We start from the raw sequence: 23,969 nt of genomic DNA on the forward strand, positions 1-23,969 counted from the left end.
ATTGCAAATAAAATATAAACATACTGATTTTGATAAAAGATTCTTTATTTTGAAAATATCAATTATTATCATCATCGCATTACGCATTATGTTACTTGTTTTATGGAATACTTCTTGAAGTCATTCAAACATTTCCTTTTACTGACATGTGCTTCTATACCGTAACGATGTTTTTGTATTTCTCTCTGTCTAACACTATATTATAGAAAGAGAAAGATAGTTTTATGGAATACTTCTTGAAGTGACTCAAACATTTCCTTTAACTACTGACATCTGCTACTACTTCATAACGATGTTCTTGTATCTCGTTATTGCGAGTTTCGAATTCATCTCTGTCTCTCTCTCTGTCTAACACTATATTATAGAAAGAGAAAGATAGTTTTATGGAATACTTCTTGAAGTCACTCGAACACTTCCTTTACCTACTGAGTACTGACATGTGCTACTACTTGGTAACGATGTTCTTTTATCTCGGTATTGCGACTTTCGAATTCATCTCTATTTCTCTCTATCTACTTGTAACTCTATATAATAGTTTCAGATCGTTTCAGATTAGCCCTGGTGATATTGACAAAATCTAAAGACCGTGAAGGCTGTCTAGTCTGTCTATACTATATCTAAATATACCCTCTGTCTCTGTAACTTCCTTATTGAAAATACATTAAACAATCTCCAAATTAATTGATAAGATTGCAATCAAAGTACTTCACGTATTTTAATCAGTATTCAATTGATTTGTAACAATAGTAGGTAATTCTCGCTTGTAAAATATTTAGATCATATTCATGAATTTGCAATGTGCTCGTTTCAGTAATTTGCTGTGTCAATAGCTGATTCTACTGTTTGAGTATTACGCTGTAAACTCAGAATACAGAATACACCAGAAACCACGTTCAGCTGTCATTATAAAAGCAGGCATTGTGTACCAAAAATTGTACAGTGCACGTCACACAACACGGCTTACTTAGTGTGTCTCATCGCTTATTATTAGGGTGAAGTTACTAACTGTTTTAGCTTTAAACCTAGAATATAGCATCAGCTAAATCTTTTATTGTCTCAAACTTGTTCACTTCTCGTGTTACCAACTTCCAAGTTTAACACATGTATACAATTAGTAAAGTTGCAATACGTTCATACGTAAGTACGTCTATAGTAATGTCTGGCAACTTAACTTCTCCTAAAATCCAATTAACAAATAACATTTTTTTCCTCAAACTTGTTGACTGGTCGATTGATAGAGTCTAGTTACTGTTCACCTGTTTTTAGCAATAAACCAGGAAGTTAGTTTCCACTAATATCTTTTATTTTCTCAAACTTGTTCACATCTCGATTCGTTTCTAGCTTCTAAGTTCAACATACGTAGTAGTAAAGCCAGTCTAAAATTCCGCACCACGGCTTCGGTATACCCATTCGATCAGTATGGTAACAGCGCACGTGCGATCGCAGGCTTCGTTCCACAAATAGCTGGCTACCAGCACTTAGTCCATACTAGTGTGTACACACGCGTTTGTTTATTACCACTCCGTAAACGGTTCCGTTAATTACTTTTCGGGCTAATTCTAAGTCTGTTGTTTGATCAACGTTTGGTATTCATGTGTTGGGATCGTTTTCATTAAACTAAAACACCTTAATACTATGCTGTATTATTGGAATAGCTTAATATCTCACTAAAATCAAAGCCGCGCGGTTCTACACGCGTAGTCTCAGTTCCCTTGAGAAAAAGGGGATAAAATATGGCCTATGACACTCACAAATAACGTGGCTCTGGTGGTTTTGTATCCAGAGATTACACCACAAACTTTACCTCTTTATATTATTAGTATAGATAATAATTTACAGTGTCCTTATCTTAGTTATTATAAATTATCCTTACTACTAATACACAATTATATATTTTCAATTTCAAACTTCGGTGTTTCATGTTTAATTAAGTACCTAATTTTTATAAGAATAGGTAATCTTGTTTTATATACAGAATTTAAAAAGTCTGAAAATAAGTTCAATTGAAATTTGAAATTTATTATAAAGAGGAAAGATTTGATTGTTTGTTTGTTTTGAATAGGCTCCAAACATACACTACCGAGTCACACAGCGGGCGATGGAACGAGCTATGTTAGGAGTATCTCTGCATGATCGAATCAGAAATGAGGAGATCCGCAGAAGAACCAAAATCACCGACATAGCTCAACGAGTTGCGAAGCTGAAGTGGAAATGGGCGGGGCACATAGTTCGAAGAGCCGATGGACGTTGGGGTCCCAAAGTGCTGGAATGGCGAACCCGCACTGGCAAGCGCAGTGTTGGCCGACCCCCCACCAGGTGGATTGACGACATCAAGCTAGTCGCAGGGATTCGCTGGATGCAGACTCAGTATCGTGATGTTCGGAAGTCCCTACAAAAGGCCTATGTCCTGCAGTGGACGTCCATCGGTTGATATGATGACGATGATGAAATAATATGACCCCAGAGTTATGGCAAATACCGCAAATACTCCCGAGCACCCTGTATATTTATATTTTTTATTATAGCACGAGATGTGCTATGTGTATTCGTGTACAAATTCTTCGATCTCCGTTCTAACTATACATACCGTAGCTTTTCTCAGCACGGTTTATTAATTAACTTCGCGTGTGTTGATCTCATTAATTATTAAAGCGTTCTGTTATTGTTTACATGCAAGAGCTAACATCTAAGCAATAATGATTCTTATTATCAAAGGAATAGGAGCTAGATTAGATGTGAGTGTCAATTTGATAATAGCAGATGAAAACGAAAAGAAAATAAACCCGAGATGTCAAAACTAAAATTATGACAAGAATATTTGTGCTGTCAATTGTAACATCGACTTTGATAATAATTAATGTGACTTTGAGGAATGATAAAGTGAAATTATCATAATTACAGATGCAGCTGGTCGTCTTAAACGACCTCAGACTAAATACATGAGGACTAGTATCGCACTGAAATTCACGAACAAAATTTTCTGCCATTTTCTAAGGAAAACGAGCTTAGATTTCATACATATCTTATACTAAACTATCAGTTTTTGTTCGTTTTTTACACCATTTAACTACACAAGAAGATATTTTTACGGAGGTCTTTAACCGACGGACACGATTGTAAACTATGAAACATCGAATCTATAAAGACAGTGTTTTAATCGCATAAGATCGTTGATCATATACTTTGACAGAAAAATAATGTCTTGCGAGGCAGGTCTTTATCTAATTAGTCTGAGTAAACGACGCATACTATATATGCACCTTGCATATATGTATAACCGCATACATAGTATGCGTTGGCATACATAATTGGCACTTGATATGTTGCCTTACTTATACTATTCAAGCTATCGTTGTAATAGGTCGAGTTCTATAAAGACTTATTTGTTTAATTAATTTAATTAACCTCTTGTGGCCAATTTATAGAACACTAGCAGACACCCGCGACTTCGTCCACGTGGAAAATTTAGAAGCCCTATTTCACTAATTTAGGTGTTGAATTTTAAAAATTTTTAAATCACATTATAATAATTCGTATTTTTTTCATGCCTTATGAACATTTTTTTAAAACTGTAACTTTAAAAAAGGAAGGACTTTCCAATAAAACTTTCAACGCGTATTTCACCCCCTTCTCTTTTTATTTTAGGGTCAAAAAGTACCCTATGTTTTGCTCCAAGGTCCCTTTTACCATTATACCAAAATTTATTTTGATCGGTTCAACCGTTTAGCCGTAAAAATGTGACAGACAGACTTACTTTCGCATTTATAATATTAGTATAGAAATTTGAAACTTTACCTCTATTACAAGTATAGATAACGGCATGATTCAACGCAAATTTAAAAGCTCTATTGTCGTGATACAACTAGTAGCACTTAGCGGAAATGGAGTGATAATAATTTACTGGAAATTATAAATGTATACATCATACATTTATAATTTCCATACAGTATAACTTTTGTTCTAAATATAGAACTAGCTGATATATTGCACTACATTATAACTATAATGCAACATGACCAATACTTTTGTAATGACTTACTAGTAGTACTCGTAACGTGTTAAAAGAGGGGTTAGGCCAATAGTCCACCACGCTGGCCCAATGCGTATTGGCAGACTTCACACACGTAGAGAATTAAAAAAATTGCCAGGTATGCAGGTTTCCTCACGATGTTTTTTCCTTCGCCGTTTGATATTTAATTTCTTGTAATGCACTTAACTGAAAAGTGCATGCCCCGGACCAGATTTCAATCTACCCCCTTCGAATCGAGGGTAGTCATATCCACTGGGCTATCACGGCCTTATATGTACCCTAAATGTACATTTAAGGCCCATGAGAGTATGCTATTTTCCTATGAGATAAAGGGACTATTGTTCATATTAGTTAAAGTTACAGTAATCGAGAAAGCAAGCAGTAATTTGATTAACCGACCCAACTTGTTATCAGTAACTGTTACTTACTACGACGTTAATTACTATTTCAATTAGTTACGAATAGTCGTATTTCTTAATGTATATTGTTCATAGCTGTCCTATTTATAAACTGAATGAAGGACTGTTCATATAAGAGCGACTGCTCGAGTGGGCACGGTCCCCATAGAAATTGTTAATTAACTGGGTTCATTGATCAAGTGTGTGCCGCCCTTTTGTGGGACTAGAGGGGAAATGAGATTACTATACTCGGTCCAAGCATTTATTTTACGATTGACTCTGTTAAATTCAAAAGAATAATTGGGCTAACTTTTAAGAAATATCATCATTATCAACCCATATTCGGCTCACTGCTGAGCTCGAGTCTCCAATAGTTAGGCCAATAGTCCACCACGCTGGCCCAGTATGCAGGTTTCCTCACGATGTTTTTCCTTGCTATTTCATTTCTTAATTTCAGAACAATACGGAACTGAAAAATGTACTAAAAATCTTGTTTATTTTACTAGATTACTCCATTAGAACATTAGCAGAAATAATATTTTTATATATATTATATGATATACTTCGGATCGGTTCGATTTATGATTTGAATTGGATGTGGTGCGTAAAGATCTATACTAATATTATAAAGCTGAAGAGTTTGTTTGTTTGATTGAACGCGCTAATCTCAGGAACTACTGGTCCTATTTGAAAAATTCTTTCAGTGTTAGATAGCCCATTTACTGAGGAAGGCTATAGGCTATAAACAGCGAATGCTCGGTGTTATGTTACAAGTGAATGCTTAGTCTATCAGCACCTTTAAAGCTTTAATTAAAGTCTATAAAAATATTTTGACGTGTCTTCCTAGCTGTTTCGAGTTCTAGATTAGTTTTAAGCATTCAACTAGGACCATTTAATTTGCATTTGAATGCCCCCAACACATTTCCTAGCAAATCCGTGGCAACCGTCAGATTCCACATTAATTTAAATACCGTGCGAACTTTCTATGCGCCGGCGCACATTCGCTATACACTCGGATAGGGTTACCAGATGTAAATTAATATTATATTTTATCACTAGCTGACGCCGCGCGGTTTCAACCGCGTGGTTTTCGTTCCCGTAAGAATACGGGGATAATATAGCCTATAGCCTTCCTCGATAAATGAGCTATCTAAGACCGAAAGAATTTTTCAAATCGGACTAGTAGTACTTGAGATTAGCGCGTTCAAGCAAACAAACAAACTCATCAGTTTTATAATATTAGTATAGGTTATCATCTTCTTCATCATCTTTAACAACCCATATATGGCTCACTGTTGAGCACGAGACACGATTGGCAGACTTCACTTATGAAGAGAATTAAGAAAATTCTTAGGTATGCAGTAGGTTGGTAACCAACCACGGCCGAAGCCAGTCAGACCTGGATCAATTAAGAAAACCTCACTTGGCCTGGCAGGCTATCTCCAGGACCACCGTCTTATATATACCTATCACTGCGCCACACATGTCTCTGCGCCACGGAGACCGTCAAAACTTACTTACCCAAGTTAACAGCCCTATGCACGCCACAGATTGGTAACCCTATACACGAGTGCAGTTTGTAGTTACGGTGCGCCGCTCACTTCCCATGCTCTGTTTCTCAGCGCCGCGTTATTGTACGTTAATCATCGTGACCTGACCTTTGATTGATGTATCATGCGCGAACGGTCTAGTGTTCTAGACTCATACAAAAAGTTAATATTAACTTCCTCTCGGAGGAATTTCGGGTCATTGTCATTATAAAGCTGGACCCACGATGCTGCTTCAATTCGTGTTGGCGGACTAAGGGGGATAATGTGTTACAAGTTCGTCGATTACAGGTGGTATTAACATTCATTATTTATGGTATTTGTTGATTTGAGCACAGTTGTTTGTTAGGCAGCGTAGACACCGTCACGCTGCCAGTCGCGTTAGTGATTTTGTGCAATAATGTTTTGTGTTGTAATTATTGTTTATCATAAATTGTTTAGTGTGGGCATTGAGAACAAGTCGGGCATGGAAGGTGAGTGTTGGTGAATTCTAAGGGGATCCTTTAAACCTACTCTCACAAAACAATGGTATAATCACTGTCACACAAATGTTTCTTTAACGACTATTAGCAGATGTTAATGATAATGACCGGGACTTACGTTAATCATCGTGACCTGACCTTTGATTGATGTATCATGCGCGAACGGTCTAGTGTTCTAGACTCATACAGTTAATATTGACTTCCTCTCGACGGAATTTCGGGTCATTGTTTTTATCAGCTTGTTTGAACGGTCTACTACAGGTCCAGGCCTGCTTCCTTATAGGAGAGGAGATATGGAGCGTAGACTCACCACTCTGCTCCAATTGCGGGCTTAGGAAATCACTAACGACCACTATCGGGATGTTGAAATCACTAACGACCACTATCGGATATTGATTATCATCATCAACCGAAGGATGTCCACTGCTGAACATAGGCCTTAACATGGACTTTCAAACACAACGGTCTCGCCGCGGCATCCAGCGACTCCCTGCAACCCACTTGATGTCCTCAGTCCACCTGGTGGGGAGTCTATCGGATGTAAATGGTAATGATTGGGTCCGACGGTTTCGGTGTGACACCATCATCTTCCCAGCTCCGGGCTATGAGTTCTAACTGAAAATTTCTTGGAAGAAAGAAAATCTTAATATCTCATAACCCAGGATTCGAACCCAGGACTTCGTGAATTGAAACCACATAGGCTTAATAAGTTAAGGCCCATAACCTTGGAGTTATTGAAGCTTATCTTAATCTGAATATCTTGTTAAATTAATTAAACATCAGTCTCCACTATAAAACTGTGGCGCGATATGATTATACGACCTTCGATTCAATGCCCAATTTAAGACATTTTATTATTTTTATTTTACCGATACATTGTAATACGACAAAATAATTTATATATTTTGGAAAAGCAATATTTATAGGACCCCGGTCGACTGTCGCAGACTTGGGGACTGAAGGTTGTAAGATAATTATCTCTGTGCATCGCAATTTGCAAGGTGACGAAGCAGTACTGATTATGTCGTGAATAGGTTTGTGGCTTGTTCTTCAAAATGGTTCTTATAATATGCAATATTATTATGAATTCACCTCTATCTTTCTCATTCTATAATATCTTGTTAGACAGGGATACATAGAAGTGAGTTGTATAAACAAGGATACAGAATAGGCGGTACTGATAATGGTCAATAAAGAAACTATCAATAAATACTTAAGCCAACTCTTCTGTCACCTTGAGCTGTACGGTGAATGAAATATTTGGAAACTTTTTTTGCATTACGACTCCGTCATGTATGGCAAATATTTCCAATTAATTATATTACTCCTTTAGTGTAGTTATGAAAAATACAGAAACCAAGATGTCTGTTAAATTAAGTGTAACCAAGCTATACAACACCTGTGTGTTACCAATCTTGTCCTATGGTTGTCAAACCAGGGCACTCGCCAAAGCGCATAAGAAACTAGAGACATGCCAGTCAGCAATTGAGAGAAGCATGTTAAATACAAGAAGATCAGACAGAATAAACAATATGATTATAAGGAAACATACGAAAATAGAGGATGTCATTACAAGGATAAGGAAACTTAAATGGTAATGGACAGGCCATATAATAAGAGGTACTGAGAAATGGAATAAAAATATTGTATATTGGTATCAAAGAAATGCAAAAGGAATCGAGGCAGACAGTTCTGAAGACGGGAGGACGAAATAAAGGTGAAATAAACGGGAGGCGTGGACAAGGAAGGCGTGTTGAAACGTCCTGAATGAAAAGAAATGGAGGAGGCCTTTGCCAAAGTTGGGCAAACAGACAAAGTTGCTGGTGTCACCTTAGAATTAGAAACTATATAAAATATGTACTAATTTGTCTGAATAAAGGCTATTACGTTTAGTAGTGCCGCAAGGCGGTTTAGAGCAAAGGGCGCGTCTGTATTCAAACAAGGCGTATTACAGTCTATTAACACTATAACGGCGTACGTCACAACTCAGTGTCGACTTATCACGCAATACCAATTCTCGACGGTTCTTAGAAACTTCGCACTTAGTTATACATTCAGACACCCGGGCGTCAAGTTGTAACTCATTGCTGCCGGTATGCGATTAGTGTATTAGAGATACATATTCAACGCATTCGTATAGGTAGTAGACAATTTTACCCAGTTGCCTTGTTTTGTATTTTTATTCATATATGTTAGTATATAAAATAACATATAGATAAAATATATGTGACAATGCGGGTGACAATAATAGATAAAATAACATAAAATTAAAATATTTTGAATTGAAAAACCCCCGAAGGTCTGATTTTGTAGAATAGAGTTATGCCAGAAATTCTTTCTATCATCATCATATGTGAGTGGGTCACGGAACACTCTCGATTAAGTCATCAATATTCTTTCAGCGAGCTTTCATTTGAGACCTCCCACAACTGTTAAATGGCTCAACAGATTTTCGTCAAACAGGTCTAAGAATTATATTATCTAAGAACTGAATCGCTATATTAGATTAGGTTAGGCCTCGTTGGTCCAGTGGTTAGCCTATATGGTTTCCAATCACGGAGGTCCTGGATTTGAATCCTGGATTCGAATTCTGGGGTGGGTGACAATAAGTAGTTGGTTGACAATAATGTTGCCCAGTTATAACACTGTTTGTAGCCTCAATGTTAAGAGCGGTTGGACTCTTTATCGAGGGGTGGTGGTTCGATCCCGCGCCCCGTTGGTCTGTTGTCGTACCCACTCCTAACACGGTCTTTCCCGACTAACTGGAGGTGAATAGGAATTTTGGTTATATTTAAAAAGATATGGCAAATATTCTTTTTTTTTCTAAAACAAACACTAAGTAAGAAACCCTAAAAACATAAACTTATATCCTCTTTTTGAATCGCGGGTTTATTACAGGTTATCATATTATCTTTCATCGTTCATGCGTTTCTTGGTGAACGTTTTAATTGGAAATACTGAATTACAAATTATTGTATTTTTTGCTTCTACAACCGCTTCGATTACATTGTTTCTCATTTCCTCAGTGGTTTCAGTACAATTGTTGAATATGAATCGAGGATATTTGTTATTAAATATGGACCAACTGTTCGATGCACCTACGTCCGTCCGTAATTACATCATCGAATAATTCACAAAATGGGGATGATGACTAGGTTTGAATATATTGATTTTTATGATACATTCGGGTAAATAGGGTCAATGTTAACTAATTTATACATAAAAAGCAAAGATTGTCTGGATACTGGCAAAATAAATGAGATTATAAAATTTCAAAAACTATTAAAAATATTTTATCGTAATTAGATGAAAATTTATACAGTTTTAGCTTCCTTACATTAAATGTGACATTTTTTAATATATGAACTATATGCATAAACGCACAAATAACAAAGATATTAGTAATTTTGTTTGAACGCGCATACAAATCTAACGATCATTACATTGCCTATGACGTCATTATTTCGAGCCATTTTGTATGGGGCGTTTTTCAGGGATCCGCGGCAGCGCCGCAAATCTGACTCTTTAAATCCCTGTAGTTCCGAAAGTAATGATCACAGATACCCTGTTCCTTTTACAAAATTGCTTTACTATTAGTATACTCTTAATTTATATACAATTAAAAAAACTGTCATCATCCCTATTGTCGTGGTGGACGTATACAGGCTGATGATGATTATTTTAAAAAGAAAAGAATAATTAAAAGTTACTCCGTAGATTCCATTAATAGTATAAGAAAATCGAAGATCGGGAAGTGGGTCAAATTAAGATTCCAAGATTTGCTTACCTATTAAGTTACAAGTGATTGGGGAGGCCGCCATATTGGATTTGTAATGACGTTTCTTAGCTAGTCATGTATTGTCATGAGATCTCAGAGCGTGTGCAAAATTTCATCCTAATCGAAGAACGGGAAGTGGGTCAAATTAAGATTCCAAGATTTGCTTACCTATTAAGTTACAAGTAATTGGGGAGGCCGCCATATTGGATTTGTAATGACGTTTCTTAGCTAGTCATGTATTGTCATCAGAATTCAGAGCGTGTGCAAAATTTCATCCTAATCGAAGACCGGGAAGTGGATCAAATTAAGATTCCAAGATTTGATTTTCTTACATAAATAGTTACAAGTGAAGCTAATATAAGCGTGTAAAAAGAAAAGAAAAATTAAAACGTACTCCATGCGTAGATTCCGTCACCGTTAAACGAATAACGTAGTATAGGTGCAGTCAAAAGGATGTGATTAATATTAGAGGCCGAGTGCGTGATCTACTTAACCGCGTCCGGTGTCGCAGCCCGCAGGTACCATGTCCGGTAGTGTGGTTAACCCACGACCTACATCTGAATAGCCTACGTTAGATTTTTTTTTAAAGGATATTTACTATATCTTTTAAATATGACCAATATCCTCACCGCACCTCTAATAGGCCAATGGACATCTGCAAAACACTGTTTAATACTGATACCGCGAATGAAAATACGTGTGGTCCGAGCTCATTCGACTCATCATGACTTCTAGAAAATTGTGCAAAAATATCATAACCGCGCGCATAAACAAAGATTTCTATAAATGGGGGTCTACATTAATGGAAATTTCTCCAAAACTATTGGTGATAGAGAATATTTACAATAAGATTCTTATAGAAGAAGAAATTTCGTAACAAAAATATTAACTCGTGAAAGTTTATCTTTATTGATATTGTAGAACTAATAATCACTAACAAACAAATTTGAAATAAGTGATCATTCGCAGTAAATAATTTGTCACAAAATAAGATAGCTCGATTAGGTACGTGCGTTATAATATAAAAACCATCTTTATAAGGTTAGTACCTTTGGAGCCCTTCCGTGATATTCTATACTATGAGTCACTGGTGACGTCATGAAGGTAATGTTATGGCATTAATTTAAATAACTTGGTTATTAAATGGACCACCTCTAGTGGTGAGGTATCATGAATAAATAAATAAATATTTTATAGTGTTAATAGACTGTAATATGTATACTGTGCTGTCGCTGTATAATAAACTAAGATTGTATTATATTTTAGAATAAGTTAAGTTTATTGTTATTGATTCGGAGTCGGTGCCTCAATCCCATGTGGTGTTGGTTTTAGTCGTTTCTGAAAAAAAAAACCACATGAAAAAAAAAGAACGCCTGAGAAACAAAAATTTTTCACTTCCACCAATTTCAAAGTGATCAATACGTACAATATATTATAATTTATTTTTCCCTATTTAGTTTCGTGGGTACGTTAATGTTTTGGACTCGGTAGTATTAAAAAAATTATGTCTATTCGTCTTCATGAGATATTTCGTTCGCATACTAGGCATACTGGTAGAGGTCAACGCTAGGAATTGACGAAGTCCCCGATATCTGACGTCACCTGGACGTGGGGTTAAAACCCACGATCTCGGGGACGCCCGGACTGATACACTCAGGCCAAAACGCCCTTCCAGAACGGCCCACTAAGGTCCGTGTCTCAGAGGACGCCCTTAGAGAGTCATTCCGCCTACATCTTCTGCGTCTCGACCCCTCGAAGACGCCGCTGAGATCCCATTAAGGAGCCTACAGCACTTACAGAATCAGAAACAAGTTAATTATTTAAAAATATTAAAAACCCGACTGCCTAACCTGCTCGCACCTAGTTATCCCCGTATTTTGCATAGCGATTACTAAACAACGTTTTTCTAATTGTACGTTTTTTTATATGGTCATTTCATGATATACCATTTTGTAATTCTCTTGATGAGCCCTTGAATTTGATACCCATATAGCAAAATTCGAAAAAAAAAAAATTCACATCGAGTTTATAGCGTCTCACAGTCGTCGTGTTGGTTTTTTTTAATTTCACCTATTTAAGAACAATTGGGTTATTAAGACAAATCTAACAATATCTTAAATAAAGCATAAATCCGTTCAGCGGTTTGAAAGTTATGAAATAATAAAAAATATTACATATATACATGCATACTTATATTCTTACATAAAAACATATACAAGATTCGCGCGAAAAACATAACCCTTCTTGCAGGTTGGTAAAAAGCTAGGAACTATTTCGATAGCATAAGTTATAGGTGTATGACTTCATAGCTTAGCTTTGGCACAGCTTTAGTCGCACATAGTATTAACGCAGCATTAGCGACCTTGGTGGTTTGTAATAATTAATTATTTATATGCAATTCTTTTTGTGGTTATTTTATGACACTGACCATTGTTGTTATTCATACTACGCAGAATATACCGGTACTTTTAGTAGAGTGACTAAACGCTTTTTATTTGCGTCAATTCGTATCATTTAAATAGAAATAAATATACGCTTCCAACTAATCTGAATTGAGTGTACCTTCAGTAAGTAGAAAAGTCCTATTTCCAATAAACAATGGGATCTGGGAAAGAACAGAACATTTATTTATATATATTTGTTATTAATTGTGTTTATTTTTAAATTTCAGTAGGTACAATACAGAATAACATAACTTCAGAAACGAAGACGAATTCCAAGTATCTTATGTTCACGGCTTTCTTTTCATTACGTTTAAAAAATTAAAAACATTATAATAATTATTATTTTTTCTGTATAATGATGTCCCAGATAACACTTGTAAATTGTATAGGTATTCGTAGTATTCAACAATTTGTCATACAATACATAAAAATATTGGATTTGTATTAAATCAAAGCCGTCTTCGTCGACTGGGTCAACAGTCCTCTAATCGAATCAGCGCGGAGGTCCTTGACCTCAATGTACGGTGACCATGAAAATTTTCAAAATTTCAGACTGCGACGAATGTGTCTCTAAAATCTACGCGTAACCAAATATTGTGATAATTTAATTTTATTGAATACAAAGTAGAAAGAATGAAAGAGTAATTTTGAACCAATAAATGATTTGTAGTACTTATTCCTTGAAGTTTGCCTCAACTTATGATTTCAAACCTGACTCAAATTGGGGAGTCCTTCGAATCAATATGTATGCCTATTATGTATATATGTATTTATGTATGTATGTATGTATAACTATTAAGATATTGCCACTTAACGCAAACACAAACATAATTATTGTAACTGATTTAAGAGACGCGTAAAATTAATTCTATTTGAATTATTTCAATGAATATTTTTTACATGCTGCTGTTTTACAATTTCGCTTTTGTTAGTACATACCATAGTCTAGTAAGACATCTCGTACCTGATATGCTCGTTACGAACTTGTACCTTATAATTCATCATCATCCATCATCATCATCATCTCAGCCGATGGACGTCCACTGCTGAACATAGACCTTTTGTAGGGACTTCCGAACATCACGATCCTGAGCCGCCTGTATCTAGCGAATCCCTGCGACTCGCTTGATGTCGTCAGGCCACCTGGTGGGGGGGTCGACCAATTCTGCGCTTTCTAGTGTGGGGTCGCCATTCCAGCACCTTAGGACCCCAACGTCCATTGTAATTAATACGCTCTTATAAAGCTCTTTAAAAAATTACGATCTTATCCGGTAAAAATCAAACCCATGGTGAACCTACAAGTATATGAAACTTTGCACTCGTACTCTTTGTACACAGAATGTATGCTACAAGATAGGAATGCTAAAATTAGCAAATAATATGCACGTACTTAAATAATAATATATTCTATTGCGTAAATACCATCGCTCCAAAGAGTAAAGAAACTATTTTGGAATAATATTGAGCGAAATAAAGTGCAAGCAATAATATAATGGTAAGTTTCGTATTATGATGAATATGTTCTGTGTAGATATAGATAGACAATAATCCAGCATTTATTATCGCAGGAGCAAGGGTGTTGGCAAATTGTTGAATCATAGTTTAGGGTAGCAGAGGGTTGGCAAATTTATTCCATCATAACCACGTCTAGTCACCCCTGCGATTATCGACCTAACCGAACCTTATTTAACTATAGTCAAATTGATTTACTGAGTACTGTATGGAATGAAACATACTAATAGCGTCGAAGCAATAACACATGATTCTGCCATCCCGCACTGCGGCGACGTGGTGGGTCACCAAGTTTACTTTCTCGTAATAAATTGGATGTTGGCGTCTCGAGAAGTCTATACAAGAGAGCCCTACATCCAGTGGACGTCCATAGATAGGTGAAACCGCGCGGCGTCAGCTAGTCTATACTATCTATACTAATATTATAAAGAGGTAAACTTTGTTTGTATGTTTGTTTGTTTGTTTGTTTGTAATGAATAGGCTCAAAAACTACTGGACCGATTTTAAACATTCTTTCACCATTCGAAAGCTACATTATCCACAAGTAACATAGGCTAAATTTTATTTTGGAAAAAATAGGGTTCCCTAAGTTATTTGCGGTTTTCGGACACAAGGTGTAAAAAATCAACCAGAGAAGTTACTTATTTTGCGTACGCTGCCTAAATTATTAGGGTTAAAGTATGAAATTGCCGATTTATACTGAAAATCTAATTTGTTTATTTTTTAATTTTTAACAAATTTATTTAATCAAAATAGTTGTCATTATTATCTATACATTAGATTAGATTAGGGTTAGGGTAGTGATAGGGTAGGGGTAGGGGTAGGGTAGGGTAGGATAGAGATAGGGTAGGGATATGGTAGGGGTAGTTGAAAGTATACATCGAGTTTCACGCGGACGAAGTCGCGGGCGTCCGCTAGTATTAATATATTGCTATGTCCTCGCTGTAAATTCATAACGCCAGTGTTATGTAAACACGTTTTGTCCGTAATGCGTCATCTTTGCGTGACTCATTCAGTATGGCCAGCGTGATAGCGTAATCATTTGGCGTTGTTGTTTATTATTATTATTACACACTTATTAATCAATTTAACTTCATTTTATTTATTTTTATTTAGTGATTTATTTCACAAATACAAGACATAAAGCTTCCTAAAGCATAGACTTTTATTGGAATATATTACAGGCGACATTTTGAAAAGTATTTTAGAGAACAAGGGGTAGTGCAAGAATGTAATAAATGCTTAACATATTTATATAATATAGAAGCTCCGATTCATCCTCGTAGTTTACGTTCCTGTGAGAGTGCGTAGTTTACATAAAACATGGCCTACTCACGAATGACATGGCTTTCTATTGATAAAAGAGTTTTCAAAATTAGTGTAGTAGATCCAGAGATTATCCCTACAACGTCGTCACAAATTCGCAAAACTTTACCTCTTTATAATATTAAGTTAATATCCTAGTTTATTTATTTGGCAAAACACAAAAAAGGAAAAATCATGACACATAAATACAAATAGAAAAATATTAAATATAGTAAAGATTTTAGATAATACTAATAAAAAGGTATGTTATATAGTAAATTATTCGACGTAAGTACACAGTAGCTAACATGAACATCAATTCAAAAGTATGAGGAATAGCCGGTATAAATATAACCTTAAATGGTTATAAAATATACATTGGCGACAACCGCGTTCTTGCTCTATTAGGTGCTATAAAAGTTACGATACATAATGTATCAGCTGGATTACTTTATTGAGCATTTATTTATGCGCATGGGTTTTTTTATATAATGTTTATTTAATGCTAAGTATTATATCTGCAGCTATTGTAAATAATTGTTATAGACCTGCAATTTTAACTGTACAGTCGAACTGTCAGTTAAAAATCAGAACTGTGCAGTTTTAAATGTACCTACTGTTTAAATGATATTGATTGAAACTGAAAGCCTGTTACAGTGCGCGCTTGTTAAGTTTGCGCGTAACCAAAATCGGAACTTATCAAAAGAGCCGTCATTTTGTTGTCTATTTCTATCTATCTCTTGGTGGGTAAAAGAGATCACTAATGCTGGCAACATAATTGCGCTGCCAGTCACAAAGTTATCATACTCTCTAGGCCGTTTTAAGCTCCCTGGCATAATTTTTCATCTGCAATAATTTACTTGCGATAGTAAATGTCATAATGTCGATGGTCGTCCATTGCTGGACATATATAATTATCCTGTAACGACTTACAAACAGTCTTCGTTACCCGATAGATGTCATCGGTCAACCTAGTGTTGAATCTATTATGAATGCCGAGTCCCTATAAACGGGATAAGGCGAGGCCTAAGAAGAAGTAAACATTTTGGGGTTAAACTTTGTACTACGTTTACGTCACTATGACTCGTGTATCCACGCCTATAAGTTTAATACGCTTACCGGTTAACCTACTTAGATTACATCCCTCATGTTGTTATTCAAAAACCCCGTGACGTTTGACTCGACTAATATTTGTAGGGAAGTTGTTATAGTCAATCTATTCCGGGAAGTCCGTTTGCCTTTGAATGTATTGGGAAGATGACTGACGAAGCGCGTTTGTGTGTATGAACTGAAAATTTTTTTCTTAGGACACTTATTTAGATACTTATAACTTGAAAATTTTCAAGAAATTAAATATCACGTGTCTCTAACGGTGAAGAAAAACCTGCATACCAGAGAATTTTCTTAATTCTCTGCGTGTGTGTAGTCTGCCAATCTGCATTGGGCCAGCGTGGTGGACTATTGGCCTAACCCCTGTCATTCTGAGAGGAGACTCGAGCTCAGCAGTTAGCCGAATATGGGTTGATAACAAACGATATTTTTAGACATGGATTAAGATTTAGATTAACCTCCATTTGTTTAATGGACCTAATCACAATTGTTTAAAGTTCACTTTACTTTGAAGAAAATTGAGACAGTTAAAAGTACCTACTTAAAATTTTGAAAAGGTAAGGGACTTTCTCGTAAGCGTTTGTCGGCTTTTCTGAACACAGCACATTCCTCATAGATTCTATCTTAAACCTAATCAATTAATTCTAATCTACAAATATAGGTAATAATTTGAAAAAAAATTCGGTCAAGATCTTTCAACTGGTGGAGTGGAAGATATGCTTGCTCGGTCAACCATTTTCTACAATAATAAAGATGAATAGCTTCTTAATTATAAGCTTCCTTAAATAAGGATACAAAAAATGACATCTTTGTTATTTCCAAGGTGATCCCAAGTGTTATCGTGAAACAATGGTTGTGATCTAAAATCTTGATTGAAGTGACCATATTATTATAATGACGAATGTGTGCGACGCGTTTGAAAAATTTTTGATTTGTCATTGGGGGTCATTTATCAAATTAGATACCATTAAAATTACAAGACTCAATAGCTATTGAGCTATTTTAGCGTGGAGATACAAAAGGGCCGGATTCGAAATCGAGAGTTTGTAGGTTCGATTCTCGCCCGTTGGATTATTTTTGTACACACACAACTTAATTGGAGGGATTGGTCATGTTTAAAAGATAGTTATTTCTGTAGCAGAGTGTCTTCATTAACAACCCTGATATTCGGCTCACTGTTGAGCAAGAGTCTTCTCTCAGAATGAGAGGGGTTAGGCCAATAGTCCACCAATTTGGCAGACTTTGGAAATTTTCAGGTATGCAGGTTTTCTCATGATGTTTTTCCTTCATCGTTGAGACTTGTCATATTTAATTTCTTAAAATGCACATAACTGAAAAGTTGGAGGTGCATGCCCCGGACCGGATTCGAACTTACACTCTCCGAATGGAAGGCAGAGGTCATATCCACTGGGATATCACGTCTCTCGCATATATCTTGGTGTGCCGTAAATATTGTGGAATGGGACATGAACATATTAAAGAAACAATGTCAATTTCGTATACATGGATAGGGTTCGAAATATATCGATATCAATTATTAAAGTTAAGATTTCATAAAAATCTCAATTTAAAAATCATGTATTTCTTCAAATGTTCCAAACGTCAAAAAAGCTATCGTCCATTATGTGACGTCACAAAGATACTTGATGGACTAAAGTCATAATTTAATAATATTTTTGTCAAACGCTCAGTTTGGTAAGAGATTAGTTAATGTGACGTCATGAAACAGTTGAAATATAGACCATCATGGTCATCATTATATAATCATGATGAACTTCCGCAAAGTAACGCCTGCTTCTATCCAATCATGGTCATCAAAAATATTTTAAAATTAAAATATTCATGTAATCACGTCTCAAAAAAATGTATTTTTTTTAAATCATGATCAATTTATGACCATTAAAAAAAGTGTCAACTAACCTATTGTTACGCAGTTAAATGACACTAAGCTGTCCACACACATTGACATATAGAAAGTGATATCTCAGTGACAGGAAATGTTGATATCCGGACGTAACCGCGTTATCATTTCGCCGTATTATATTTAAGCTGATAACTTGAATAAGAACGCGAGATGTCACAGTTTTGTAATACTCAACCATTCATTGTTTGAAACAGTTTACATGTATTTGTTGATAGTTGATATGTTTAGGATAAATCTATTTTAAATAAGGTAAGCTAGAGCAATCTAACAATAAAGCGTAAATTACATACAGACAGATAATTTGACGGCTTTCGTGGCGCAGTGGTATGGAGGTCCTGGGTTCGATCCCCGGCTTTGCCGATTGAGGTTTTCTTAATTGTTCCTGGACAACCGGCAAAGACGTACCGCCAAGCGATTTAGCGTTCCGGGTGCCGGGTGAGTGTGGATTTTCATTCTCCTCTTAACAAGTTAGCCCGCTTCCATCTTAGACTGCATCATCACTTACGTTACTTACTTACGGTGAGATTGTAGTCAAGGGCTAACTTGTAAAGATTAAAAAAAAAAAACTAATTAGTCAAATAAGTAAACTAGATCGTAATTTTATGAAGTACCAAATTGGTACTTTACAACAGAGAAAAAAATTAATAATATAAGGATGCGATATAAGGGACACAATTTAAGATCTATTTACAAAAGAAATGTTTTTTACTCCGTAAATATTTATTTTAGAACACATGTTCCTTGGATATTTTTCCTTAAAGAATATAACCATAGAGTTACGAGTATGGGAACTACTCCTGAGCATCCTGTATAGTTTTGCAATAAGGTTAGCACTTTCACTTCCATGTCACATGGCTTTTAGTTCTAATGGACAGTGGCATTGACCTTAAATAGTGAATGCTTGTAAACACAAACGTCCGGCCATTTTAATAGGTCACCGCTCTTTTCAATTAAGCTGATACGCTCATGAGGTTATCAGTAGGTATGCAGTGAGGTCAATTATTTTGTTTGTGCATAGATAATGCCAATTTTTTTTTTAAATTGTTTATGTTAAATATTATTGAAATAATTGTTTTCGATTGGTCAATAACACACCCACGAGACTTAATCCGAGACGCGAAATTTGTTTTTTTTTAACGTCCAATAAAACAAATAGTCAGTGTTCGTTTATATTAAAACCTTCGAAAACCATCGTAGACCAAAGTACCCTACCCAAAGTACCCTGTTCCCAGGAGTATGGGTTTTCTTTTTAAAAATCTATACTAATATATAGCTGAAGAGTTCGTTTGGTTGAACGCGCTAATCTCAGGCACTACTTGTCCGATTTGAAAAATTCTTTCAGTATTAGATAGACCATTTATCGAGGAAGGCTATAGGCTATATATTATCCCCGTATTCTTAAGAGAACGGGAACCACGCAGGTGAAACCGCGCGGCGTCAGCTAGTACTAATATATAGCAGAAGAGTTTGTTTGGTTGAACGCGCTAATCTCAGGATTTACTTGTTCGATTTGAAAAATTCTTTCAGTGTTAGATAGACCATTTATCGAGGAAGACTATAGGCTATATATTATCCCCGTATTTTTAAGGGAACGGGAACCACGCGAGTCAAACCGCGCCTCGTCAGCTGTTGATAAAATTGAATGCTAGAACGGAATCTTCAAATGTTTTTTTCAAATTCCGTTCCGACGTTGCACCCATTATGAAACATTTCACGGTAATTATAACAAGTGTTTCATTTATGTGTATTTAACTAGTTACATATGTATGACCTTGTTACCACATTTCGGCGCTAACGGACCGTGGCCGTGTTGAAAAAATATACGTTTCAGTGTTTCACTTTCGTGGCTTATCGTAACTTACGTCCGCGTCTATGATTTTCCGCTTCTCTTACATATCCCACTACTTATAGCTGATGTCATTATCATTAATCATCAGTCATCATCATTATCACCTCCTTACCCTTATCCCACTTAAGTGGGATCGGAAAAATATATCAATCTTTTCCATGCGTCTCTATTACTCGTCAACTCATCATTCACTCCTTTTACGCACAGTCCTCTTTCACACAATCCAACCATCTCTTCTTTGGCCTTCCTCTCCTCTTATGTCCTTCCACTTGCACATTAATCATCAGTAACAACCCATATTCGGCTCACTCAACAGTGCGAGACTCCTTTCAGGGTGAGAGGGGTTAGACTATTAGCCTAACCCCTCTCACCCTGAATATGGGTTGTTACTGATCCGCATTGGGCCGAATATGGGTTGTTACAAATCCATTTTTTACACGGATTAGCAAACTTCACATATATGTACCTACAGAATAGAGAAAATTCTCCAGTATGCAGGTTTCCTCACGATGTTTTTCCTTCACCTTTTGGACATGTGATGTTTAATTACTTAAAATGCACATAACTGAAAAGTCGAAGGTGCATGTCCCGGATCGGATTCGAACCTAAACCCTCCGAATCGAATGCAGAACATCATTGGGATATCATGTCATCCTTATCCCCTTGACATTTACGAAATTTACATTACAATATGTAACAAATGTCATCTCGTGCTTACTAGTGGATATCGCACAGTGGGTAAATGACGTTTTGTCAATTGATTTAATGTTTATTTTAATAGTTTGATATTAAAGACCAAAATATACTCCGCGCCACGAAACAAGTCCCGTAGAAGCGGCGCTAATGTCTTAATGGTGCTCATTGTCATTTGGTAATGGCGGTCTTAATGTCATTTGTGTAAGGCGCTGTCAGTTTTAGTTCAGGTTTTAGCCGCGGGACATCTTTTGTGGCGCGGAGTCTAGTGAATAGGGATGATGACAGTTTTTTTTTAATTGTATATAAATTAAGAGTATGCTAATAGTAGAGCAATTTTGCAAAAGTAACAGGGTATCTGCGATCATTACTTTCAGAGCTACAGGGATTTAAAAGGTCAGATTGCGGCGCTGCTGCGGATCCCTGACAAAACGCCCCATACAAAATGGTACGAATTAATGACGTCGTAGGTACATAACGATCGTTAGATTTGTATGGGCGTTCAAACAAATTTACTAATAATTTACTTTGTCACTTGTGCGTTTATGTTTATAGTGCATTTTATTAAAAAATGTCACATTTAATGTAAGGAAGCTAAAACTGTATGAATTTTCATCTGATTACGATAAAAGATTTTTAATGGATTTTGAAATTTTATAATCTTACTTATTTTGCAAATATCCAGACAATCTTTGCTTTTTATGTATAAATTAGTTAACATTGGCCTTATTTTTATTTTGTATTATAAAAATCAATATATTCAAACCTAGTCGTAATCCCTATTATGGCCAGCTGGCCCTCTAGTGGGCCGCTTAAATCGGCTGATAATGATAATGATAAAATTTCTAGAAACTACTATTACTACTAGTGAATTAACAACATATATCAGTTATATCATCGATGAGTAACGATTACGTTGAATTAAATGTTAGATAAATAAGTGATTGTTTGATAGATCGCGCCACGACACTCACAATCGGTAGTGTTTATGTTGGCAGTGTTTGTTTAAAATCTACTTTCGTAATGTGATTACGGATATACTGCTTTTCATATAAGTTTATATACCTACGTATTATGCATATATACAGAAGCATCGTCTTGGAAAGATTACAAAAATATTTCGTAGGGTTAGGTGTACTCTTCTATAACAAGATCCCCAAGACAGTTATGTACCTGCCAATGCATAAGTTTAAACAATTTGCTATTAACTATCTTTGGTTCTTCTGAAGATCTCCTCATTTTTGATACGATCACGCAAAGATACCTATTCCGAGCATAGCATAGCATCCATCCAATGACAAAGATGCTTGGAGGCAAAAAAGGCAAGGATCTGCTTTAATTTTAACTCAAGTAGCAGTTATTTTATTAACCTACTTCCAAAAAAAGGGAGGTTCTATGTTCCGCTGTATGTATTTTTTTTCTGTATGTCCATTGTCCAGCGATACTTCTGTCATTTGTGGACCGATTATTAAAAATATTTTTTATGTTTGGAAGAAAATACTTTCAGAGTGGTCTATTTTTTTTTGTGTAAGGATCTGATGATGGTATCCTGGAGAAATCGAGAGGAACTTTCTAAAATCGTAGAGACGACTAGTGCGTTTGTTAATTCTTATAAGTAATGATAATAATTTAATAAATACAATATTACATTTAAATTAATAAATATAAGAATGATGTTTTTAAACGAGCAACTGCTTATAGCCGGAAGGAAAAGAGCGTGCATAAAATACAGAAGTTTTAAATAAATGTGGACATATTTTATATCGTGGGATAGTAGTATAATTTCATATTAATAAGCACTTTTTTTTTTCTTATACCGGCAGTTCAAGATCACATGAAGGTTATATGGTAATGAGGTAATTCAATGCAGTTTATTTTGGCGCCAGTTAAACCTTACTTAAAGGTTAACGAGGTTACTGTATTTGGTTGCAATCATGAGTTATTGTCTAGCGTATATTTTGTTATGTACTCTAAGATAGGACAGATGGTTATTCTGAAAGAAATAATTATGATGCTTTATTTGGCTTCTATAGAATTGACAGCGTTTTGCTAGATCAATAAGATGTGTGACCTTGTAAGAGATTGAAGTTTCAGATTTGGAAATTACGGATTCAACTGACAGCCCAGTAGATATGACCTTTACCTTCGATTCGTAGGGCGTAGTTTTGAATCCGGTCCGGGGCATGCACCTCCAACTTTTTAGTTGTGTGCATTTTAAGAAATTAAATATCACGTCATGTGTCTTAAATGGTGAAGGAAAAACGTCCTGAGGAAACCAGCATACCCGAGAGTTTTCTAAATTGTCTGCGTGTGTGAAGTCTGCCAACCCGCATATAATCATTAACAACCCCTAATCGGCTCACTGTTGAGCATGAGTCTCCTCTCAGCATGTCAGAGGGTTAGGCCATAGTCCACCTCGCTGGTCTAATGCGGATCCGCAGACTTTACACACGTAGGGAGTTAAAAAAAATCTCAGGTATGCAGGTTTCCTCACGATGCTCTTCGTTCACCGTTTGAGACACGTGATATTTAATTTCTTGCCCCCGCATATGCCCCCCCCCCCCCCAAACCTACTATGGGGGTTACTATATGCGGGTTGGCAGACTTCACACACGTAGAGAACAAAGAAAACTCTCAGGTGTTATGGGTTAATGAGTATTCAACACCGATTTTTAAAGACCTATTTGGACTTCCGGACAATCAATGTGGCGTCACATTATTTGTCTTACTGTAGCTTTCACGGACAGTTATGTTAGAAATTAGAAAAAAACATCAATTCATCAATTCATTAAAAAATGCAATTATTAATTTATACTTCGTTTATTTCCGATTCCTATCATGTGCAACGCGCATTAAAGTCTTATTGATTTCCTTTATTCCTGACATTACGTAAATGG

At 35.9% G+C, this 23,969-nt stretch overlaps 1 protein-coding gene across 1 annotated transcript in view; it reads left to right on the forward strand.

Annotated features, from left to right (window-relative positions):
• The window catches only part of LOC112050397 (plastin-2), a 65,487-nt gene that overhangs the window by 17,776 nt on the left and 23,742 nt on the right, over positions 1-23,969 (forward strand). The gene's annotated exons all lie outside the window — the stretch shown is intronic.

Source organism: Bicyclus anynana, chromosome 25, assembly GCF_947172395.1.
Source record: "Bicyclus anynana chromosome 25, ilBicAnyn1.1, whole genome shotgun sequence".
Lineage (NCBI taxonomy): Eukaryota > Metazoa > Arthropoda > Insecta > Lepidoptera > Nymphalidae > Bicyclus > Bicyclus anynana.